This window comes from Rhagoletis pomonella, unplaced genomic scaffold (assembly GCF_013731165.1).
Source record: "Rhagoletis pomonella isolate Grant_MI unplaced genomic scaffold, Rhpom_1.0 Rhpom_scaffold_00003, whole genome shotgun sequence".
NCBI lineage: Eukaryota > Metazoa > Arthropoda > Insecta > Diptera > Tephritidae > Rhagoletis > Rhagoletis pomonella.
The window spans coordinates 44,993,113-45,017,718 of NW_023458557.1; the positions used below are offsets into that span (position 1 = coordinate 44,993,113).

The 24,606-nt window shown below is 34.8% G+C and overlaps 1 long non-coding RNA gene across 1 annotated transcript in view; it reads left to right on the forward strand.

Moving 5' to 3' along the window:
- The first annotated feature begins 21,544 nt into the window (after positions 1–21,544).
- LOC118736587 overlaps positions 21,545–24,606 on the forward strand; it is a 58,561-nt gene continuing 55,499 nt past the window's right edge. The window contains exons 1-5 of the long non-coding RNA XR_004992729.1: positions 21,545–21,766; positions 21,833–21,944; positions 22,336–22,568; positions 22,627–22,742; positions 22,859–22,973. This is a non-coding gene — a long non-coding RNA (uncharacterized LOC118736587). The remainder of the gene's footprint in view (positions 21,767–21,832; positions 21,945–22,335; positions 22,569–22,626; positions 22,743–22,858; positions 22,974–24,606) is intronic.

Consider the following 24,606-nt stretch of genomic DNA (forward strand, 5'->3'; position numbering starts at 1 on the left):
TAAATACCTATGTCTATCTTACCTCATTATTAACTGAAAATTGTGGAGATTTGACAATGTTGTTGTAGTGTCATTAAAATTCATTTCTCTACCAAACTTTTCAAATTTCACTTCAGTTTTATCGGCAATTTTTTTTTAAATACGACCAAACAGCACTCCGCGCCCTTGTTATTTTTATATGCAAATAAATTAAAGAAAGTCGAGAGTCGAAAGTCGAAAGTGAAAAGTCTACTTCAGTCGACTTCCATAAACTGAAAGTCGATCACTAAAATTCGACTTTCAGGAGAAAAAAGTCGATTTTGGTCGAAAGTCGAAGGCGACTTTGCCATCCCTACGCCGGACCCGGAACGATGTGCGAGCTATTTTAGCCGGCAGTTCATCTTGCGTCCTCCGGTGAATAAAGCCAAACGTCGAGTGACCAGAAGGCTGCACAAACTGCCAACAACTTGTGCCCCTCTTGCTTTCACTTGCGGTGAAGTTCAGGTGACCATCGGGAAGGTGAAAGCCTCCAAAGCCATGGATCCCGACGGAATATGCATGATGGTGCTGAAAAATTTAGGTCCTGCGGGAGTAGCGTACCTAACGGAGGTCCTCAACTTATCTGTGGCCACTATCGGCAATCCAGACATATGGAAGATAGGGAGAGTGGTCCCACTGCTCAAGCCGGGGAAACCAGCCAACAAAGGAGTGTGGGCGTGGTCCGCCCTTTTTTTTGTGATTTTACTGGTATACAAATTTTTTGGTGCAAACTTATATTTTCGGGAATATGGAGGGACGAGAGGGGAATTTTCGAAAATTTAAATTGGCTATGATTCGAAAAATTCCTGACCGAATTTAAAAAAAAATGGTATCGTTGGAAAGGTAAACAAAATCCCTTTTTTTAATATACATAGTTATATACTTTATGTGGATAAATTTTGAGAAAAATCATTTAATAAAAAAAAATATATATTTTTTTTTATATGCAAATAAATTAAAAAAGTCGAGAGTCGAAAGTCGAAAGTCACTACAATTCGACTTTCAGGACATCGACTTTCGACCAAAATCGACTTTGCCATCCCTACGCCGGACCCGGAACGATGTGCGAGCTATTTTAGCCGGCAGTTCATCTTGCATCCTCCGCTGAATAAAGCCAAACGTCGAGTGACCAGAAGGCTGCACAAACTGCCAACAACATGTGCCCCTCTTGCTTTCACTTGCGGTAAAGTTCAGGTGATCATCGGGAAGGCTCCAAAGCCATGGATCTCGACGGAATATATTTTTTTTTTAAATACCATTTTTTTACTAAATAAATGTGTAGCTCCCACTAGAAAGGGGACAGTCCGCGCTTTCTAAAAAGGTGTACCCCCCTTGGGCTCCTCCCACAGGCCCCTAGGAAACCGTTTGAAAAAGGGGGAAAACGGAATTTTCTTAGGCAAACTGAGCAGTTTGAAGTGGAATGTGACCCAACTAACAGAAACCGTGGGATTTTTTAATAAAAGATATTATGCCAAATTAGATATCGGGCGATTTTGAATAAAGAATAAAAAAGTTAATTAAAAATAGAAAAAACAAGTTAAAAAAAAAATCTTTTTAACAAATGTATTTTTGCGTAGAATTCCTTTCTGCGTAGGTGGCCTTCGGCCGCACTTAGGGATTGTAACCCTCATGCAGTAGAATTCTCCTTCTGTTTTGCGAAGAAAATGAGCTGAACACCTTTGGCAGAGAACACCTTTGTACATTTTTAATGCTTACTGGGTTATATCCTATCTTCTTTTGTCTCTCATTCTTTTGCATATTTTGGAGTTTGACAGCTGAACTCCGCCATTTAATTTGCATATGCAACCAAAGTCAGACGCGTGATTTTGAAGGTGTTTTTATTTAATGAATTGTGATTAATTGGTTAATATTAAAGTCGTAAAGCAAGTTATAACTAATCGAGTAAAGTGTAAAGTGAAGGGGAATACAAAAATTTATTGGTGAAGTGGCTTCTTTAAGGAGAATAGGAGTGATAAATGTACGCTAATTTCAGAATTTTATAAAAAAGGCCATATTTCATACCGAATTTCTAAATAAATTAGTTGCCAGAAATTACAAAAGTAGGTGTTAAAATAATGTGTAGACCGTAGACTACAAGTATGTGCAATATTTTTTGGATCGGGTCACCCCTTTCGACGCAATACCCCGAAATAGTTCGGCCACTTACTAAACAGTACACAAAATCTGTAATAAAAATCGGGCGATATACAGTATCGGTCATATCTATAGCACGCCATTTCAAAGTGATATTGTGTGCCACTTATGTTTATTTATTTATTTTTAAGAATTTTCAATTAAAATATAGTTCTTTCTCTAACAAACCCCATATAAACCCAAGTTTAACAATTTGTAGAATTCTTCAAAAAAGAGCGACAAATTTTCACCTAAGTTTCAAACTTTTTTCTCGGAAGTGTTAGAATTTTTTCGAGTACACAGTTTTTTAGCCACTGCAATTTTAGTCTGATAATGTGCAAATTTCAAGTGGCTACGAATTACCGTTAATTTTTTAAAATTTTTTTTGTCGCATTGGCTGCCATATAATGAATAAACTCAATTTATTTGTATACGGATGAAAACCGCAACACCTTTGGCGAAAAAAATTCTAAAAAATCAACGGTAACTTTCAGTCCCTTGAAACTTGCACATTATCAGACTAAAATTGATTGGGCTATAAAACTGTGTATTCAGAAAAATTCAAACACTTCTGAGAAAAAAGTTTGAAATTTAGGTGAAAATTTGTTGCACTTTTTTGAAGTTTTCTACAAATTGTTAAACTTGGGTTTATATGGGGTTTGTTAGAGAAAGAACTGTATTTTAATTGAAAATTCTCAAAAATAAATAAATAAATATAAGTTGCACACAATATCACTTTGAAATGGCGTTCTATAGATATGACCGCTACTGTATAATATAAAAGTTCATACTTCGTTATAAAATGAAAATTTTTAACTATTTAGTTATTTCCACATATAATCTATATATATAAATGTGAATGTCTGTTTGTTTATTACATTATAACTTTTGAAGCACTACTCGGAATCGCACGAAACTTTTTTTTTTTGGGATTTGGTTTGATGGCTTCTGGTCAGCGTCCACATTGCCAGATCGGTCAAAAAAAAAAACAGTACGTGTCAAAAATTCGTCCCAATTTCAGTTACGATATTTCAAGGTATACTATATAATTATAGATTGAATTGACTTATATGTATACAAATGGGGGCGGCTTATAAACAATATATATGATATATATGTACATTGAAAATACCTCTAATTGGAATTTATCTTAAATATATTGGGTATATACATATGGGTGTTTCCATGAAGTGGTCCACCGTGACTTAAAAAATCAAAACGCTCGCAGAATTTTTATAGGCACAGAAAACAGAAGAAAAATGTTGATATTTTACTATGTAAAAAAATTTTCAGCTCTTTATAATTTTAAACTCCAAAAAATTTTAGGCAAAACTTATAACTTTTTTATTCACTTTAAAAGCTGTAGAATGTATTACTTTTAATTGCTGCTGACGAAATAAATATATATGCAATATCGCAGTTTGGTATATAAGTAGTTGATACAACTACAAATGAATATAAAAATGAGAGAAGAGATCAAACTGTGCATCAATAACGGTATTTTTTCATTTCTATTTCGGCAACATTCGTATGTCACGTGCGTAATGCAAAAAAGCTACATAGTGCCATTATTAGCGCATTATCAGTTAAAGTGTCTTGTTCTTTTGTTTGTTAATCAAGTTTATTGTTTACTAAAATAATATATTAATATAAATAACCATCGGAAAAAATTAAATTTTTTTTTTACTTTTGAACTTTGTCACGTGCGTAATGGTAAGTACGAAAAATGTAATACTCTTTATTAAAGTCCATTTGATAAGTATTATTTTACTTTTACAATAAATATGAGATGTCAAATAATGCCAAAAACCAAAATCGGTGGAGGGAGAGGCTTAAGCAAGATGAAAATAAGCTTAAAGAACATAAAAAAAAAACAAGCTGAAAGAATGCGTGAATATCGCAAGAGAAAGGCATGTGAGGCCAAAAATAATTCAAGTATATTGAAAGAAAAAAGGAATAGAGATTGCGTTCGACAACAAAAGTGTAGAGCAACCAAGAAAATATCAAATACCCAATTCAAAAGTGGTTACAAGTGTAAACAAACACTAGGAAAAGCTATAAAGAAGGTAGAGAAGGCGTTACCAATGAACGAAGTAAAGAGAGATGAAGTTCTACAAGCTTTGTATAAAAAGTATCCCAAACTCTCGAATAATGAAGCTGAGACACCAGTATGTTCAAACGATAATATGTTGGAAAAAATTAAAGCAGTCCACGAGTTTTATATCCGAGATGACATAAGTGTTCAAGCTCCCGGCCGGAAAGATACTTTAATCTGCAATAAGCAAGTAGTTGCAAAGCGCTTTATGATTGTATCTGTATCAGAAGCTTATCAACTGTACAGAAGAGAGGTCCCTTCAGAATATCTTTGTAAATCCCAATTTTTTAACCATAGACCCAAACACGATAAATTAATGGACCAACTTCCGCACAATATGTGTGTATGTAAATACCATGCGAACTTCGGATTTTTGCTAGAGGAATGTCATAAAGTCAGTTTCCATCTCATTTTGAAGATTTTTTGAAAGTAACATGCTGCAATGTATTGGACGAAAAATGCATGATTAGTGACTGTGAGAAATGTGTACGTGATATAAAATATAATTTGGTGCCTATATATTTTTTAACCAAAATGGAAGAAAATGTTAATTGGAGCTATTGGAGAAAAGTTAATGATCGCTTAATATTAAGCTATACTATAGCGCCATTATCAGATTTGTTACATGAACTGGAAATTCAGCTGCCAGCTTTTAAACTTCATTATTTTATAAAGCGCGACCAGGAAAAATATTTCAAGGAAAAAAAGAACAATTTACGTGATGATGAATTAATTTTGCAAATCGATTTTGCAGAAAACTATCGGTTGATCAATCAGAATGAGGTCCAAGAAGCTCACTTCAGCTACCAACAAGTTACTATTTTCACTTGCGTTGCATGGCTTCGAGGTCAAACTGAATGTATTGCTGCTATTAGTGACAAACTTACCCACAACAAATTTGACGTCTATTGTTTCCTTACAAAAATTTTGCACAAAATTCAAAGTCAATTCGAAGGAATTTCCACGGTTTTCATATTCTCTGATGGCAGCACCAGTCAATTCAAAAACAAATATATTCTCACTCGTTTGTGAGCGAATTTGGCTTAAAGCATTTAGAGTGGAACTTCTTTGCCACTTCGCATGGCAAAGGAGCAGTCGATGGAGTAGGCGCGGTGGTAAAGCGAAAAGTTTGGCAAGCGGTTAAGACAAATAATATTATTTTACCGGATGCCTTTGCATTTTATGAATGCGCTGGCAAAATCATTGAAGGAGTTCGTATGTTATATATCTCATCAAAAGAGATTGAAGAATTTTCTACACCATTAAATGAAAAATGGGAAATTGTCCGCTCCATTCCAGGAATACAAAAAATGCATTGCTTTTCCTACCATGATAACGAAAATATAAATTTTGCTCGAACAGCATACTCACTTAAAGAAACAATTAAATTGGATTAATTTTGCAGTACCTTAATTTTTATTTTGTATTTTCCATTTTTGAATAAAAGTTTAATTTTTTTGTCAAAAACTTTTGAAAATATATGTAAAATTATTAAAATATGTATGAAGGAAAAAAGTGTCACGTGCGTAATGTCACGTGAGTAATCAATATTTTTTTTTTTTTAAGCCAACCCTTGATCAGCTGTTTTCGAAGCAAACATTATTATGAAGCTCCATTATTAACCTTTATAAAAAAAAATTTACCGGAACAAAAATCTCCTACAATTCGCTTACTTTCGCATTTTTTCTCCCGGTTCTAAAAGCAACTTCCATTTTTGTCACGTGCGTAAGTCAACTTTGATTGACTGTAACTTGGGTACCCAGTGCTCAATCTTCCAATATTTATACTTTTTGGAAAAAACTCATCACATGCAATGAAGCGATCCTAAAAGATGTGACTTCTTTCCATTATATTTCTATTTTTACAACATTCAAACGCAAATAAACGTGTACAAATGTCGCGTGCATAACCATGGAAACACCCATATATATATATTTTTTATTTTTTTTTTTATATATATATTTTTATTCACAATCATAATGATGTCCTGACATTAGTCTGTTAATTGATTTAATTTTATTCGATGACAAATCTATCTTGTGGAACCAAGGCTTCGATGGCGCTCAGGGAAAATCTCAGCAAAGAATCTACCTTTGTTACGCGATATCTCCACATATTCAGCTACCCATTCATCCCTTAGGGCGTTATATATTTTACGTAGAGCACCTTTTTTACTATATTTTATGTTAATCATAGTTGCATAGGAAATGTCAAGTTTGGCAGCTCTATCCGCCCTCTCATTTATGGAAAAACCTGAATGACCAGGTATCCACACTATTTCACATGCCTCAATCGACGACCTCTCAATTATGGTGTTAATTTCACTGACTGTGTGGTTATTACTACTGTGTTTCTTTAACATCATACAGCTAGTTTTGCTGTCGGTAAAAATTACTATCTTCTTGAGGTTACTTTTGTCTGCTACTAATACTGCACATTTTATAGCCAAAAGTTCAGCCGAAAGTAATGAGATGTTATCATTAATCTTATATAGGTATACCCAGAAAAAGGTTTAGTTATAATAACCAAGATTTGGTTATAGTGATCAAGTGGCATAGTTAAATATGGCGAAATAAATATATAGTTCACGAAAGTCTGCAATTTACATAAGACTTCTAGTTGGGACAAATGTATATTTGTTAATAATTACAAAACGACTACCTTGATTGGACAATATTGTTAGTTGAATAAAGTCCCCTGCAAGAACAGTGACTATCATTTCACAAATCATTTGGCAAGACTGATAGAGATTTCTGTCACTGGCTACCTACAAGTTTCTATCAAATTCTAAAGGGCAGTGTGAAAAATCTGATGTAAACATTTGTGTACAAATTCTTCCATCTTCCTCCAACTTATGGCCTTATTTTATGGTCTCTTTTTAACCAACGCAAAATTTGCATATGTGTTAGTAAGATAAATGAGAATGTGTTACCCTACAAGAACAGTGACTATCATTTGACAAATCATTTGAGTGGCAAGACTGATAGAGATTTCTGTCACTGGCTGCCTACAAGTTTCTATCAAATTCTAAAGGGCAGTGTGAAAAATCTGATGTAAACATTTGTGTTCCGTCTTCCTCCGACTTATGGCATTATTTAGTTGTCTCTTTTTAACAAACGCAAAGTTTGTAAATGTGTTAGTAAGGTAAATGAGAATGTGTTAGTTTCCATCACACAATTCTTGTAACTTATAAGTTTCGCTCTACCATTGCCTATCGCTGTAACATCACTAAGGCCAACAATTGAGAGGTCGTCGATTAGTTCCATGAGAAAAAGGCTGGAAAAAACACGCTTACGCAACCCATTCGCATCTGGCAAAACTTCCAGAAACACAATGAATTTGACATTGCCTTCAGCTTGATAAAAATACTGCTGTTTCTCAAAATTATTTTATAAGAGGTGCGCTGAATTTTTGAGGTTATGTTGTACGACTTCATTGGTCACATTACTTACCGCCTGAGATAGAATGTCCCTAGCCGCCATCGTCTCATTTATACAAGGCTTTTTATTTAAATCACCGGTAGTTTTTCTTTTCTTGCCCATGGTAGGATATAGTTCGAAATCGTCCCAACCTTCCTCCATATGGAGGTAGGCAAAATTGTTAGGAGCACTAAATAGGTTGAAAAATTTTTCTCCTTCGCAACACAAAATAAGACAATATTATATATTATCAGAACTCAATTTAAGTAGGTTAATAATAATTTTTGAAATAAAAATTAGCTTTTTTTCTTTTTAATAAATTGTATTAATTCGGTCCTAGTAAGTAAGCGTCCGACGCTGGCGCCGAAAAATCTCGAATGTGCACGAAACTTTGCACACTTATTTGATGTGAAGGGGTATGCCAAAAGTGGTCCCACTCGAATTGTGTGAACATAACAGCTCCGGAGCTGAGGCTGATATCCACGAATAGGAACCTGAAGTGGATGTGCGACGAATGCAATGGCCAGTATGTCCATATGGTAGATACTTCCGTCAAGAAAATTATGGGTGAAATGATGGAAAGTATGAAAATAGCTATGGAAAAAATGGTGTCAAGCAAATTAACGGAGTTAATGTAGAAAAGCGGAAATATTCGGACCAACAACAAGGAGAATGTGGTAACTTATGCGAATAAGCTTAAAGACGGCAAGGAAGAAGTTATCATTGTACACCCAAAAAAGCAGAGTCAGACAAGTGAGACAACTAAGAGGGAAAGCAAATAGAAATTGAATCCAGCGGAGATGAAAGTAGGAATTGAAAACGTCAGAAAAATAAGACATGGTGGCATTGCAATAACATGCAAGACCAAGGAAGAAATCCAGAAGATAAATACTGAAGTGATAAAGAAGATTTGGAAAGAATACGAAGCTAAAATTCCTGAACTGAAGAGACCAAAGATAAGAATATACGATGTTGAAGATGAAATGGAAGATGGTGAATTGTTAAATGCATTAAAAAATCAGAACCCTGAAATAGTCAAGGCGGATTCTAAAATTGAGGTCAAAATCAACAAGAAAAGTAGGAATACGTATATGGAAGTACTGGAAACTGATCCGCGGACGTTCCGAAGAATTATTGAAGAAGGAAGACTGAAAATCAAATGGCAGAGGTGTAGAGTACATGAGTATTTGGCATTATCGCGATGCATGAAATGTTATTCGTGTGACCATCCCTGCAAGAACAGTGACTATCATTTGACAAATCATTTGAGTGGCAAGACTGATAAGAGATTTCTGTCACTGGCTACCTAAAAGTTTCTATCAAATTCTAAAGGGCAGTGTGAAAAATCTGATGTAAATATTTGTGTACACGTGATCTTCCGTCTTCCTCCAACTTATGGCCTTATTTAATGGTCTCTTTTTAACCAACGCAAAATCTGCAAATGTGTTAGTAAGAAAAATGAGAATGTGTTAGTTTCCATCACACAATTCTTGTAGGGATTGGAGTGAAGCGTGTAAAGGTGGAAAAATATGTGTAAAATGTGGAGGGAAGCATCTGGCAAAGGACTGTAAAGCGGCAGCAATACAATGCATGAATTGTGTGAAGGCAAACGGTAAGCTACAATTAAATTTAGATTGTAGCCACAGTGTACTCAGTAGCGAGTGTCCTGTTTATCAAAGAAGAATGAGCATGAAAAGAAGAACAATTATGTATGAAAGCATATAGCAATCCAAAACAAAGGTAAATGAATCTAATAGGCGTCTAATAGTTTTAAATGTTAATGGTCTGATTGCTAAAAGAGAAATGATTTCTGTATTTCTACATGAAATTCGACCAATCGTGGTAATACTTGTTGAATCACATCCCTACAAGAATTGTGTGATGGAAACTAACACATTCTCATTTATCTTACTAACACATTTGCAAATTTTGCGTTGGTTAAAAAGAGCCCATTAAATAAGGCCATAAGTTGGAGGAAGACGGAAGATCACATGTACACAAATGTTTACATCAGATTTTTCACACTGCCCTTTAGAATTTGATAGAAACTTGTAGGTAGCCAGTGACAGAAATCTCTATCAGTCCTGCCACTCAAATGATTTGTCAAATGATAGTCACTGTTCTTGCAGGGATGTAACTGATGTTGATGAAGATGCATTAGTAGGAATTAAGGGATATTCTAGTATTAGATGTGATTCAGATTCTGTACATACCGGAGGAATCGTAATATATGTTAATGAAGAATTTTCGTATGAAGTAGTGAAAAATCAGAGAAGAACGAAAGAGTGGTGGATACTTGCCATTAAAATATTTCTTAATGCCGACGAAATAGGTACATTTGCAGGCGTTTATAAATCCCCAAGTAGTAGTAAAGGTGAATTTATTGATGATTTCTCACTTATTATGGAAGAGCTGTTAGAGAGTAGTCAAAAAGATTTTATTATTGGAGGAGATTTCAATATTGACTGGTTGAAAGAGCACGATTATTATACTAGAAGGTTAAAATCATGTGTTAGGGGAATAGGTATGAAACAAATTGTGCCAAATGCTACTAGGGTGACCAAGGACAGTGAAACTCTGATAGACTTGGTGATAACCGATAATATAAACATGGAATGTACAGTACTACACACACCAAGGATATCGGATCATTATATAATTGATATTGCGATTGGAGGATTACTCACATGTTCTACAGGTGAGCGACAAAAGTTGCTTATGAAGGGAAATGATTACGAAGTGGTATCTAAAGTAGTACAGAATAAATTAAGAAATAAAAATAGTTTAAACATGGATTGTGGGACAAAATATCACTTTTTAAAACAAATATTGAGTGAGAGTACACAGGAAGGCAGGAGACCGGATATGTGGGTACGAAGTAAACCGTGTCTGCGGTTTTCGGCAGAAATTAAACAACGCATGGTGGAGAGGGATGTAGCTTATAATAGGTTTCTCCTGTTAAAAGAAACAGGCTACTGGTATTTGGAGGCGTGGGAGCTATATAAACAAAGTAGAAATATATTTATTAATAGTTGGAGGAATGCAAAGAATAAACATCATGAAGATAGTTTTGAACGACTGAAGAAAGAGCCAAAGAAACTTTGGAAACATCTGAAAACTCTATATAGAGCCGAACCTAAGCAAATTAAGAGTGTTATAATTGGAAATCAACATGTGCTTAATGCAGATGAAATAGCAAATGGACTAAATCAGTTTTTTGTTGGTAGCGTAGAGGAAATTGTCGAAACTATATCCAATGGAAATAGCTACGAAATGGAATTGAGAAATGAAAACATTTCCCTCAGTGAGTTTCAAAATGTAGATAAGAGAACTGTTGAAAAAATTGTCAAAAATCTAAAAAATACGAATGGCCCCGATGGCATAAGTTGTGAAATGATTAAAAAATTGTGGACAGTGGTGGGTGATGAAGTGACAGATATTAATCAACAGTCACTTGCACAAAAAATGATGCCGAAATCACTAAAAACATCAGTGATTGTGCCTATTGCCAAAATTAAGGGAAGTGTTCATTGTAATGACCTCAGGCCAATTAATACTCTCCCAGTAATAGAAAAAGTGATCGAGACCTTAGTACACAAAACATTATTAAATTACATATCAGAAAATAGATTGCTGACAAAACACCAATCAGGCTTTAGGGAACAACATAGCACAGAGTCGGCTTTACAACTAGTTATTGAAGATTGGCTAAAAACAATTGATAAAGGAGAAGGAATATTTGCAGTTTTTCTGGCCAACAAAAGAGCATTTGAAACAATAAATAGAAAACTATTGTTAAAAAATTAAGGGAAATGTATAACATTACTGGTTGTGTTTATGAATGGTTGGAGGATTACCTACGTGAAAGATATCAAACTTGGATATTTAATAATATAGTGTCAGATGAGAAAGAAGTCAAACGTGGTGTTCCACAGGGAAGTAAATGGGGCCGTTGTTGTTCGTAATGTACATAAATGACTTACCAGGAGTATTGCAACTTTGTAAAGTACATATGTTTGCAGATTACACACTGATTTATATAAGTGGAAAAGATGTACTGGATCTGAGTAGCAAAATTAATGAAGAATTAACTACCGTCTGCGAATGGTTATGTAAGAATCAATTATGTGTTAATGTACAGAAAACAAAATGTATGGTATTAGGTAAGACTAGATTTAGGGAAGAACCCGAAGTGAGAACAAGGGTTCTACTTACGGGCTCAACGCTAGAATGGGTTCAAAGGTATAAGTATCTAGGGGTAATTATACATAACAATTTGACATTTAAAGAACATATTGAATATATAAATGGTAAAATAGCAAAGAAAGTAAATTTATTGCATAGATTAAGGAAAACTATTTCCAAAGCAGGAAAAATCAAATTATTTAAAATGATTTTGGTACCCCATATAAGATATTGTTCGACAATGGGCCGTATGAATAAAAACTAAGAAATTGCTTTTGCTTAAAATTTCGTACCTTTTACTTCAATTTTATTTGAATAAATTGAGTAAACGGTCTGAAATTTGAAGAAAAAGCAAGTACTTATCTTTATTCATACGGCCCAATACTCTCGATAGCGAATACAAAAGAAATATCAAAGTGGCAGAAAAACTTTAATAAAGGAATGAGAGCAGTCCCACGACAGTCGGGTCTACGTAACCGGAACGACCCAGATTTATATCTGGCCAAGGACTGTCACTCCAGCAACACTCCCCAAAATCTCTTTGGGGAATTTGTATGCTGTTACAACAACAACAGCAGTGCTGAACAAAAAGCGTAGTGAAAATGTTAACAATATGTTAAAAGAATTAGGATATTTATCGGTAGCAAATGAAGTAAAAAGAGATGTGTTGACTTTTATTTATAAAATAGAAAATGGATTGCTTCCGAAATATTTAGAGTCTTTAGTAAGACGAAACTCGGAGGTCCATCAGTACTTAACTAGACAGGCAAATCAATTTCACTTGGAACCTGTACGTACAAGTAAGGGCTTGAAATCAGTATTTAGTAATGAACTAGCAATGTATAATGCCGTCCCGCAGGAAATTAAACATGTAAGAACCATCGGATCGTTTAGAGAAAATATAGGTTTATGGCTAGATGCGTATAGCGATGTAACGAATAATGAGTAAGTCTAAGTCTGATTTCCAGATATTATATGTACATGTGCGATAGCACTCGAAAATTGCTGCTAGCATGGATCGGAAACTAGGCTTTTCCGACCATGTCCAGCAGCCATCCACAGCGCAGAGCGGAAACGAGGTCTTTCCGCCTGCCTAACATTGACGAAGAAGTCGCAATGAAAGTAACGAATGAATAAAACGCAAATCGCTCGAACACGGTCATTCAGACGGTTTGCCCAGCACGAAATCGAGCGGGGCGGTAGCATATGAGTGACTTCGAGAACATGGATCGGAAACTCGGCCTTTCCGACCATGATCGAAAGCTCGTTAGCAGAGGAGCGAAAACTAGGCCTTTTCGCCTGATGCACATTAAGGTAGACTGGAGACTAGGCCTCGCCACTACGCAACTAATGAGTTCGGTAGCTCTAGAAATATTGCAACATATAAATATATATGTATGCATGTATGTATACTTCGTAAGTGATATAAATATGCATATACCTCGTGAATTCGCAAGACTGAAAAAAAAAATCAATAAGATAATTTAGTTTATAATTAAAATTTATAATGTCATAGACAACTGGCTGTTAATTTAGAAATTTTATTTGTATATAAGAATAACTGTATTAGCCGTAGGCTATTTTTTAATAAATAAATAAATAATATGTCAATGGTAAGTGCTCATCAGTTTCCAGTTCGCTTAGCTTTTGCAATGACAATGAATGCCTTAAAGTAAAGCCCGAAACTTTATCGAAAATAAAATGTTTGATAATTGTATTGGAAAATGCATTTATGTTCATAGATACTTTGAAGTATTAAAAAAATGCTGTGAAATCATATTAGTTATTATTCGTAAGAAATTAGATAGTATTTCTTCTATTATATAATCTATTGGAAATATTTTAACCTAAATAAAAACACCTACAGTGCCACAAAATTATTATTGCATTTCATTTCATAACACCCAAGCTATACAACTGTCCTACCGTATGCTGCTATGACGGCTATAGTAAGATTAGAGCAGAGAGCATAACATCTTTACATAAAGTATTTTTCATATTTGTATAAAGACGTGGGGTGAAACCCGCGGGTAAAAGCTAGTAATAAATAAAATATATAAGTTTTTCAAGATATATTTAGCGATATTTTGACATATCAAGTTTTATTGTGAACAAGTGCAGAATACGGCCCGTTAAGGTAGAACAAAACGAAAAAGTGGACGTGGTCCGCCCTTTTTTCCTGATTTTACTGGTATACAAATTTTTTGGTGCAAACTTATATTTTCGGGATTATGGAGGGGCGAAGGGGGAATTTTCGAAAATTTAAAATTGGGTTACTTTTCATAAAGCGGCGTCAATCCTCTTTCGTTTAGGGGGTATCGCCCGATATCTAATTTGGCATAATTTCTTTTATTAAAAAATTCCACGGTTTCTGTTAGTTGGGTCATATTCCCTTCAAACAAAGTGAGTGTTAAAATAATGCGTAGACCCTTGACTACAAGTGTGTGGAATTTTTTTTGGATCGGGCCACCCCTTTGTACGGAATAGCCCGAAATAGTTGTGAGCGCTACTAAACCCCACCCAAAAAAAGTTAACTTCTGCTTTCGAATTATTGTTACTGGGGTCCGGACGCGTCTAATGTACTAATGGCTTGATCAATTTTAGGGGTTGAAAGCCCACCTAGATTATTAACAACATTTCCCCCAGTATTCTTGAACGCATTAATGCAATCAGTCTCTTTTATTTCCAACGCACGACTTACATAAATTTTTAATAAAGTTGCGCAAATTGGTTACCGTGCACCGTGCAAGGGCACTTTCAGCATGAAATTGCAGTTTCGCAATGATACTGGCAATTGCATCAGCTTCACACCACAAATTACAGAAACTTTTAGTAGTACGCATATCTTTTTACAACATAATGACGCATTAAAGCAGTCACTGAATTTCCATCCGCCATTGGTGTTTCATGGCGGTGTTTCCCGAACTCCCGGCTTGTACTTAGAAAACGTTTCGTTTTAGTCCTATACTTACGTTTGTTTTAGAATCATTTTCGCTGAGAACTTTTGTGCACCAAAGTGCTGGGTTTGTGCTTACGCAAACACACTAGAAAACCATTTTCACCTCAATATAAATGCAAAAAAATTAGTTGTTAACACCTTACGTTTTTTCGGTTTCATTGGGGAAAATGATACTGAAAGAAGTATGGACATAGGGAAGCAATTTCAACATCGATGTTTCCAAACATCGATGTATCGTTCATAATCATCAATATTTTAACATCGATATTCAGACCCCATTACCATCGATACATCGTTCTAGCCCGAACACAATGACAACGACGAGCTACAAACCACAGCTGTCAAATTATTTTAACACGTACTCTTATGTAGATAATTATTTTGGGGACGACCGGGCTACGCGACGGCTGTGGTTGTGGCCAGAGTAGATCTATTTCTATTTTTCTGGCGACAGATAAGGTTCTTCCTCTTCTTTTATGTCAAACTCATACAAATTCATGATGTCGCTGCCGCGTTCAAAGAAATCATGTCGCCATCGACAAAGCGTTTAGATAATGAAGATGACAAATTGGAAGCTGTGGTCCGTAGCTCGTCGTTTTCAATGTGTTCAGAACTTTCTTGTAGAACCATGAACCAAAAATACAAGATCACGCCAGCAAGCCAGTTGCCCGTTACAGGCTAATGGGCTGTTTTTGCTTACGCGTAAATGTACATTTAGCGCATTTAGCTCTAAATGCTACTCTAAATGTACATTTATCCATACAAAATTCGTCATCTAAATGCAACTAAATGCAACTCAATCTTTGCATTTAGAATCTAAATGCTAAAAGCATCCCTGTGATCTTCCAAAATTTCCACGATTCGAACATGGTTTAATGAGAAAAAGTGGCAACATTGCTTTTTCGAGTATACAACCGCTAGCTGCGTTTCAGTGATCGCCGATCGAGATTTCATTTATTATTTTACATTATTTGGATCATGGTACAATAAAAACAGGTAGAAGCCAAATTGACATCAAACCTACAAAAGTCAAAGTTTTCGGGAGAGTAAAAATAAAAATGAGCGTGTGTAGGGAAAAATAAAAAATTACATTTCGCTGGTTGACGTTTTTGAGTAAATTTGAAGTTTTGTTTCTATTTATTTATTTTTCTTTAGTTAAAATTTGTTAATTTGTATGTTGTTTTATGTTCTTAATTTATGAGTTGCAGTGTTGTTGGAGGGACTTTCCGGCATAAGGGTCATAGGAACAGCACTTGGCATCAAACGTGCCTTTTAAAATGTTTAACGCACAGCAAGGCATTTCGCTGCAGCTCTGGCCCACAGCTGCTTTCGCAACGCTCTTTACGCGAAGGACATTGAGGCACGTTAAATGGTATCTGCTTCACATTTAACACCACATAAAAAACAACGCTTCGGTGTTGCATTTTTAACACATACATTAAGTATAAACTGCACAACACTACAAAAATTCAAATGTTAATTAAAATTTGTTATTAACGAACATTCAAAAAAAAACAAAAACAACGATATGACATTCAAAGCGTAACGAAATATAGGAAATAAAAGAAAAACAAGTTGAAGTTTAAAGGTTTGGTTCTCATGAGAGCAACGTCATTTTGGCTTCTACCTGTATTTATGTGCCTTGATTTGGATAAAGAAAAGTTAAGAAAATTCAATATCGATGTGATGCTGATAGAAATCTGGATCAATTTGTGATCAATTCTGTTTGTTTTGTTTCCTAATTAAGTGAGGAAATTTTAATTGACAGCACCGACAAATGAATATAAACATAAACAACTGGTCGGTCATGGTTAAAACGATTAAAATTTTTGTATTGAAGTTTTGGTTTAAAATTTATTTTTTCCTTTTCAGTAAGGTTTTTGCACATTATCTTCTGCGCGAGAATTGATCGTAATAGATACGGATCTGAATAAGCGACTGGAACACGACTGTTTGTCAAAAGCATACGATTTCGAACTCGCGTAAATGTACATTTGCTAAATGCGATAGCACGAACGCTCTTCGAAAACATATGTTCGAAAGTGCTAAATGTTGCATTTTAAATGCAGCAAAAACGCTGCATAACCTAATATTCACGCACGTCTCCAATTTATTGTCATAAATTTCTCATGCACATGCAACTTGTATGAGATCAACCGGAATTGAACGGCGTGCGTATGAAGCTAACTCAATTTCCAGTTTTTGTTCTGCGTGACATTTTGATTTAACGTTTCGCTCAATGAAATCACATGCAAGCGCAAGTCAATTTCGGGTGACGCAAAAAAACAAATTCGACGGCATGCGTACCAAAACGCAAGCCGCGAATATTAGGTTATGGGCTGTTTTTGCTTACGCGTAAAAGCACATTTAGCGCATTTAGCTCTAAATGCTACTCTAAATGTACATTTATCCATACAAAATTCGTCACCTAAATGCAACTAAATGCAACTCCATTTTTGCATTTAGAATCTAAATGCTAAAAGCAACCCTGTGATCTTCCAAAATTTCCACGATTCGAACATGGTTTAATGAGAAGAAGTGGCAACATTGCTTTTTCGAGTATACAGCCGCTAGCTGCGTTTCAGTGATCGCCGATCGAGATTTCATTTATTATTTTACATTACTTGAATAAAGAAAAGTTACGCAAATTAAACATCGATATGATGCTGATAGAAATCTGGATTAATTTGTGATCAACTCTGTTTGTTTTGTTTCCTAATTAAGTGTGGAAATTATAATTGACAGCACCGACAAATGAATATACACAAACAAATGTTTGGTTATGGTTAAAACAATTCAAGTTTTTGTATTGAATTTTCGGTTTAGAATTTATTTTTTCCTTTTCAGTAGTGATTTTTGGACATTATCTTTTCCGTGAGAATTTATCGTAATAGATACGGATCTGAATAAGCGACTGGAACACGGCTGTTTGTCAAAAGCATACGACTTCGAACTCGCGTAAATGTACATTTGCTAAATGCGGTAGCATGAACGCTCTTCGAAAACATATGTTCGAAAGTGCTAAATGTTGCATTTTAAATGCAGCAAAAACGCTGCATTAGCCTGTTATAATCGCATTTAGGAATAAAGTTGGGCGATTTCGACATTAGCTGTTTGTTTACATTTGTTCGTTGCTTACAATTTGGTGGTGGCATTTTACTGGAATTTTCTTCATTTTCACTTGTGACAACGTGTGTACACATAAGGTAAAGAATAATTTAACACAACGACATGATTTATAGAAGAATTTGTATAATAAAAATGATTATTCATGCGGTCATAGACCAATTGCAAAACCGCCTATCTTACGGCACTCAAATTTTACAGGAGAGCGAAAAAACAGTTTTTCTTTGAAGGCATTGCCTTGATAGACGGTATTTTCTCTAGCTATGATTTTACAAAGCTGTTGTTTTTATAACGATTTTACGATTCTTATGTATAAATCTTGATGCCTGGAGTTCAGGGTTAGCAAATTTTTGTCACAATGGCGATTTAGGCGGTTTCGCACATGATGCGATAATACCAGGTGGTATCAGTTGTGACAGCTCGATTTGATACTGCCTTAGGTCAATAGAATAAGAAGGACGTTTGCTTTTTTATTGTATATTCCTAATTGAATGAAATAAAATAAGATAAAATACTCTTTTGAGAAAACAAAATGTGTATATGTACTGAGAAAAAATAAAAACCATTCAACTGTATTATTATGCAAAGAATTGTTAAAGAAGTAACACTGCTTCACCTAATGCAGCGTTTTTGCTGCATTTAAAATGCAACATTTAGCACTTTCGAACATATGTTTTCGAAGAGCGTTCATGCTATAGCATTTAGCAAATGTACATTTACGCGAGTTCGAAATCGTATGCTTTTGTTAAACAGCCGTGTTCCAGTCTCTTATTTAGATCCGTATATATTACGATCAATTCTCACGCTGAAGAAAATGTGAAAAACCATACTGAAAAGGAAAAAATAAATTTTAAACCAAAAATTCAATACAAAAACTTGAATGATTTTAACCATAACAAACCATTTGTTTGTGTATATATTCATTTGTCGGTGCTGTCAATTAAAATTTCCTCACCTAATTAGGAAACAAACCAAACAGAGTTGATCACAAATTGATCCAGATTTCTATCAGCATCACTTCGATGTTGAATTTGCTTGCTTAACTTTTCTTTATCCAAATATGTAATGTAAAATAAAAGAAATCTCAATCGGCGATCACTGAAACGCAGCTAGCAACTGTATAATCGAAAAAGCAATGTTATCACTTTTTCTCTTTAAACCATGTTCGAATCGTGGAAATTTTGGAAGATCACAGGGTTGCTTTGGCATTTAGATTCTTAATGCAAAAATGGAGTTGCATTTAGTTGCATTTAGGTGACGAATTTTGTATGGATAAATGTACATTTAGAGTAGCATTTAGAGCTAAATGCGCTAAATGTGCTTTTACGCGTAAGCAAAAACAGCCCATAAAAGGCATGCTTCACCTAAGGCAGTCAATATGGCGGAATTTGAGCGAGAAGCTGCCAGCCGATAATACCTTGTATTATTGCATCATGGGTTTTGCAACTGGTCGATGGGCGGTTTTGCAAAAGCATCGACGATATGAAACTTAGGGCCAGGTTGTTCAATATCTGATTAGCACAAATCGGAGGAAAAATTTAGGAAATCGCCATTGGCGATTTTTTCCCTTCAAATAAATTTTTTTCAATTATAAAAATATACAAAACTTAGTTTTCCACGATAATGAGGCTAATGAGCTGCGTGATAAACTTGACTTAAGAAGCATATTAAAAGACTGTCAAAAATGTTTAATCACCCTAATCGAAGAAATTTTGAAACGATTACCTAGTCAATTAAATACTTTAAAAAAACTTTGATTTTGCCACCAGAAAAGTGTATGAATCACAAGAGGGCGAGTTTCACGGACCTGCCAATTCACTATTTGACTTTGAAGGAAAGAAAAGCAGCGTAAACGGAATATTTAAATCTTTTAACTTTCCCATGGAATAACTTTTCTCAGAACCATCCCATCGGACTCGGAAGAATTTTGAATAGTTGCTTACGGAGTGAAAACCGCAACAGGCAATAAAATGTTTGGAAATATAAATAAATTCATATTATTATCCCTACCGCACTCACATGCTTTGTTTAGCACGTTTTTTCCGTAATGAATTCAACAAAAACTAAAATGCGATCAGGTTGGAAATCCTTAATTCAATAGTTCGAATAAAGTGTTAAGACCAAAATACAATAGCGCAGTGGCAGCGGCGGTTTTTCACAATGAAAACGACGAGCTACGGACTACAGCTGTCAAATTATTTTAACACGTACTCTTATGTAGATAATTATTTTGGCGACGACCGGGCTACGCGACGACCGTGGTTGTGGCCAGATTAGATCTATTTCTATTTTTCCAGCGACAGATAAGGTTCTTCCTCTTCTTTTATGTCAACCTCATACAAATTGATGATGTCGCTGCCGCGTTCAAAAAAACCATGTCGTTATCGAGAAAGCGTTTAGATAATGAAGATAACAAATTTGAAACTGTGGCCCGTAGCTCGTAGTTTTCAATGTGTTCAGAACTTTATATGTATGTTATCAAGGTTGAATAGCAGTGATCGGACTTAAAAATTCTGTGTGTAGAATCTGGAAAAAAATGTTGTAGATTTCAAAAAAATGTGGTAGATCTCAGGTTTTGAATCAAACTTTGTACAAAAATTAAAAATACTCTGTAAGGTTTCACCTAAATTGCAAACTTTTTAATTAGACTCTAAAAAAATTAATTTTATTATTACAAAGTGCTAGATTGAAATTGCTAAAAAGTGCATTGACTTTTGGCAATTTTTTCCTTGACAGTGTAAAGCGGTTTCTTCCATTTCAAAATATTTTTCGAACATAAATTGTTTTGGAACCTTGCGGAGTGCTGCCAGCGTTTAGTTCTTTCACATCACGATCTAGCGAACAAATGCGGCGCGTTACAGAAGCCGCTACTGGTGATTTGCCGATTTTGACAACTCTCAAGTAAATGTAAACAACGCCTCAGACACTTTCGTAATTTTTTTTGTTACTTTCGCTATTAATTTTTTTTATAAATCATATATTTTAAAATTTAACGTAACGAAACCACGTTACCTGTCGAAAATTTATTATAGAGAAAATTTACTATTTTACAGTTTATTTTATCCTCCCATTTGGCTTTGTTTACTTTTACTTGAGAAATTTCATCGCCGCCGGGAATGCAGAATTAGGAAAGTTCGATATTTAAGAAAGTATCGAAATCGTGAATCGATTTAATTCATTGCATGTAAAATCGATATGGCGATATATCCGGCTGAACAATATCGATATCGGAAAAATCGATATTGAAGATCGTACACCCAATTGAATAGAATATTGGACCTGCTTATCAACTCACCTAATTGTGTTATTTCCATCTTGCATATTTTCTGAGGATTAACACGGCATGCCGGTCGACTCAAGCGGTTTGTCAAACTTAAGAGCTAAATAAATCACACAAGCTGCTGATTAAACCTACTTTAGTATTTTCCATACACTTTTTTGTAGATCAAAAATTAATTTCAACTTAAATATCGATATTGCGGGTAAAGTATCGATGTCTTCGATATATCGACCTTAGAATATCGATTCAAAGAATCGATTATCGTGCCATGAAATATCGATATTCAGAATAATTGATACGATATCGAACATTCCTATGCGGAATCTTGTATTATAACATTCTTGTTACCATATAGTGTTAAGTGTTGCACAATTTTTGCACTTAAAATTAAGAAAATTTTGTCGAACAAAAATAAGACTAGGTACTCAAAAACGCGAATATGTGGTAGATTTCAGGCCTTGTGTGGTAGATGCTCACAAACGTGGCAGATCTATCACTGTTGAATAGCTCGATATATGACAATATAAATGTAAATCATTCAGTCATTACAGGTGATTTTGAGGAAATTGTGGAAATAGCTGATCTCGCCTTATTATGGGTTTTTATTTAATTTTTAGCGCCGAGCTCATAAAAGCGAATTGTGCGATTAATCAATTAATATGAGTTATAATAAATTTAATAATTTCGCAGACCTATTGCAAAATGTGTGGAAACAAATATTTTTAAAAGGTATGCGTATTTTTAAAGAAAATTGTTTGTACATCACTATTATATAAGTGATTCGTGTTATTTATTATTACCCTCTGAAGGTATTGTATTCGTTTTTGATTTTAAAAGCTATACTATAACAAATAACGTAAATCTATAAAAAGAAACAACACGTTATTATTGTAGCGAGTGTGAACATCAGGAGCGTGCCTTCTCTTTTCAACCAGTCTAGAAACGTATTTGAGCAAAACAGAAGGCACGCTCCTGATGTTCACACTCGCTACAATTATAACGTGTTGTCTCTTCTTATAAATTTACGTTCTTGATTAACAAGATCTCGTTTTTAAAATGAAATATTTGTTAAATCGATTTCATGAATTTTATTTAAAAAAATTGTCGATATTTTTTTCAGGAATTGCGTTTTTTTAAACAATCTGGACACCCTGACCAGACATTAACTCTGATCCAATAGTTTTCGTGTAAAATCCTGTAAAACTGTCAAATAGCGAAATTACTCTCTGAAGTGAGAGTAAAAGGTGTGTAACAACAAATAGTACGGGAACCAAAAAAAGCATTTTTCCTGTAAAAACGTCAACCAGTGATCGCTTAACACTTTTCATGATTTTACCAGAAGAAAAAGTTTGGGTAATATCTTGCAACTTCATTCTCTACACAACTTTCCAAAAATCGCTCTCATTTACAGGATTTTAGAGTGGGGAGCTATTGAACAACCGGCCCTTATACCATGTTCTGACCGACAACGCAAACACTGTGAAAACGAGTTTTTGGATTGTGAAGTGAAGGCTGTTCACACCGGATGTTAGTATTTTCGTTAACATTTCTTACAGTTTTGCTACACAAAAACAAAACCAAAATACTTTTCCTTCATTTTCTTTTCATTTACAACCTCTTACTTTCATTCTTATTTTACTTAGGCCAACCATTTAACAATAAATCCGAAATGGAGTGTTAAAGATGATAAAATATGACTTCGATTTCGATAGATAATCAAAACAAACTAGTGAAGACACCGATTGGAATGAGTGAAACGTGAGTTTTCAAGTGGTTTTCGTTTGACAGATTTTACATGGACGAAAACACAACTTTTACGTCGAAAACAAGTTTTAGCAACGAAAACATGTTTTCGATGTCGGTCAGAGCATGATAAAAACATTAGAAGGTAAAACCATTCTCTCAATTTGTCGGCCATGATTTTTTTCTGACGTTTGCAAACATTTTAAAATCATATAAAATCGAAAATAAAAAAATTAAGTTGTTCACAATTGTTGTTGTTTGAGATTAAAAATGAGAATGTGTATGTGAGCTTGAGTTCGAATTTTAAAATTATATTGCTGGCAAACGTCAGACTGCCTCTCAATGATTTTACCTTGTAATGTTTTTATCATGGGTACGGGCTGTCTACATGAGGCGGTTATACAGCCAACTTTTAGTTAAAAGCGTGATAAAAATATAGGAAGGTAGAACAGCTGAGAGACACTTTTAAAGCGCAAACAGTCAACGACGTAGCGTAGACGTAGGTTGACGCAGACACGATCTACCTTGTGGGATTCCCGTGTTAACGAAAACTCACCACCGCATGGCGGTAACGTTGGCGTTGCTTCTCTCTCTCTTTCTCTCTATCAAATGTAAAAGTAAAAAGCGCAGCATGCTTTTAGCATTTTTGACGTTTCCAAGCATTTTAATTTTGAAATTTACTCACAAACTCACACACACATACTCATTTCTAATCTCAAACCAGGGATGAAAAAGTAGGTACAATTGTACCTTTTTCCGACGATTGATGACTTAAAGGTACATTAGGTGCAGCCACTAGATTTTAAGTACAATCATCTTTTGATCAGATGCATTTTTAGATTTTTTTTTCTTTTTCCTTTACCGTGCTAATATATTTACTTGTAGGCGCGGGAGAAGCTTCGAAGCAGAGAGTAGGCAGGTGGCCTAAGCGGCGACATAACGGTTCCTTGGAGAAGAGACTGCGTTTATTTCTACGCCATGGGACGCCATGCGCGAGAGAGACAGGAAATGTTTGCGTCTCTCATAGACAAGCCTGAGTAGGAGGGAGTTAGCAAGTGCTTAAAGAGCGCAAACATTAGCTGTCGGAGTTGACGACATAACGGTACGTTTACAAATATATGTACCAGGGATGAAAAAGTAGGTACAATTGTACCTTTTTCCGACGTTTGATGACTTAAAGGTACATTAGGTACAGCCACTAGATTTTAGGTACAATCATCTTTTGATCAGATGCATTTTTAGCTTTTTTTTCTTTTTCCTTTACCGTGCTAATATATTTACTTGTAGGCATTTTGAATAATAAACAATTCTAAAGAAAAGTTGTCAAAAGGAAGAATTAAAAAAAGTCATACTGGCTGCATTTCTTTATACATTCCGGATAATCCCATTTCACAGCCGGAATAAACAGAATGCGTTTGAAATATACGTCAACATATCATCAGGAACGTTCTAAAGAATAAATACACAAAAAAGTTTATTCCAAACGTGCAGAATGAATAAAGAAATGCAGCCATTATGTATTATCTTAAACATCTTACACTGTTTTTAGAGCAGCTACTACGAAAAATTAACACTTTACTTAGCTATCCTCAAATTCGTAATTTTTTTCTATTAATCTTAACGCTTATTTTCACTAAGTCAAATTCAA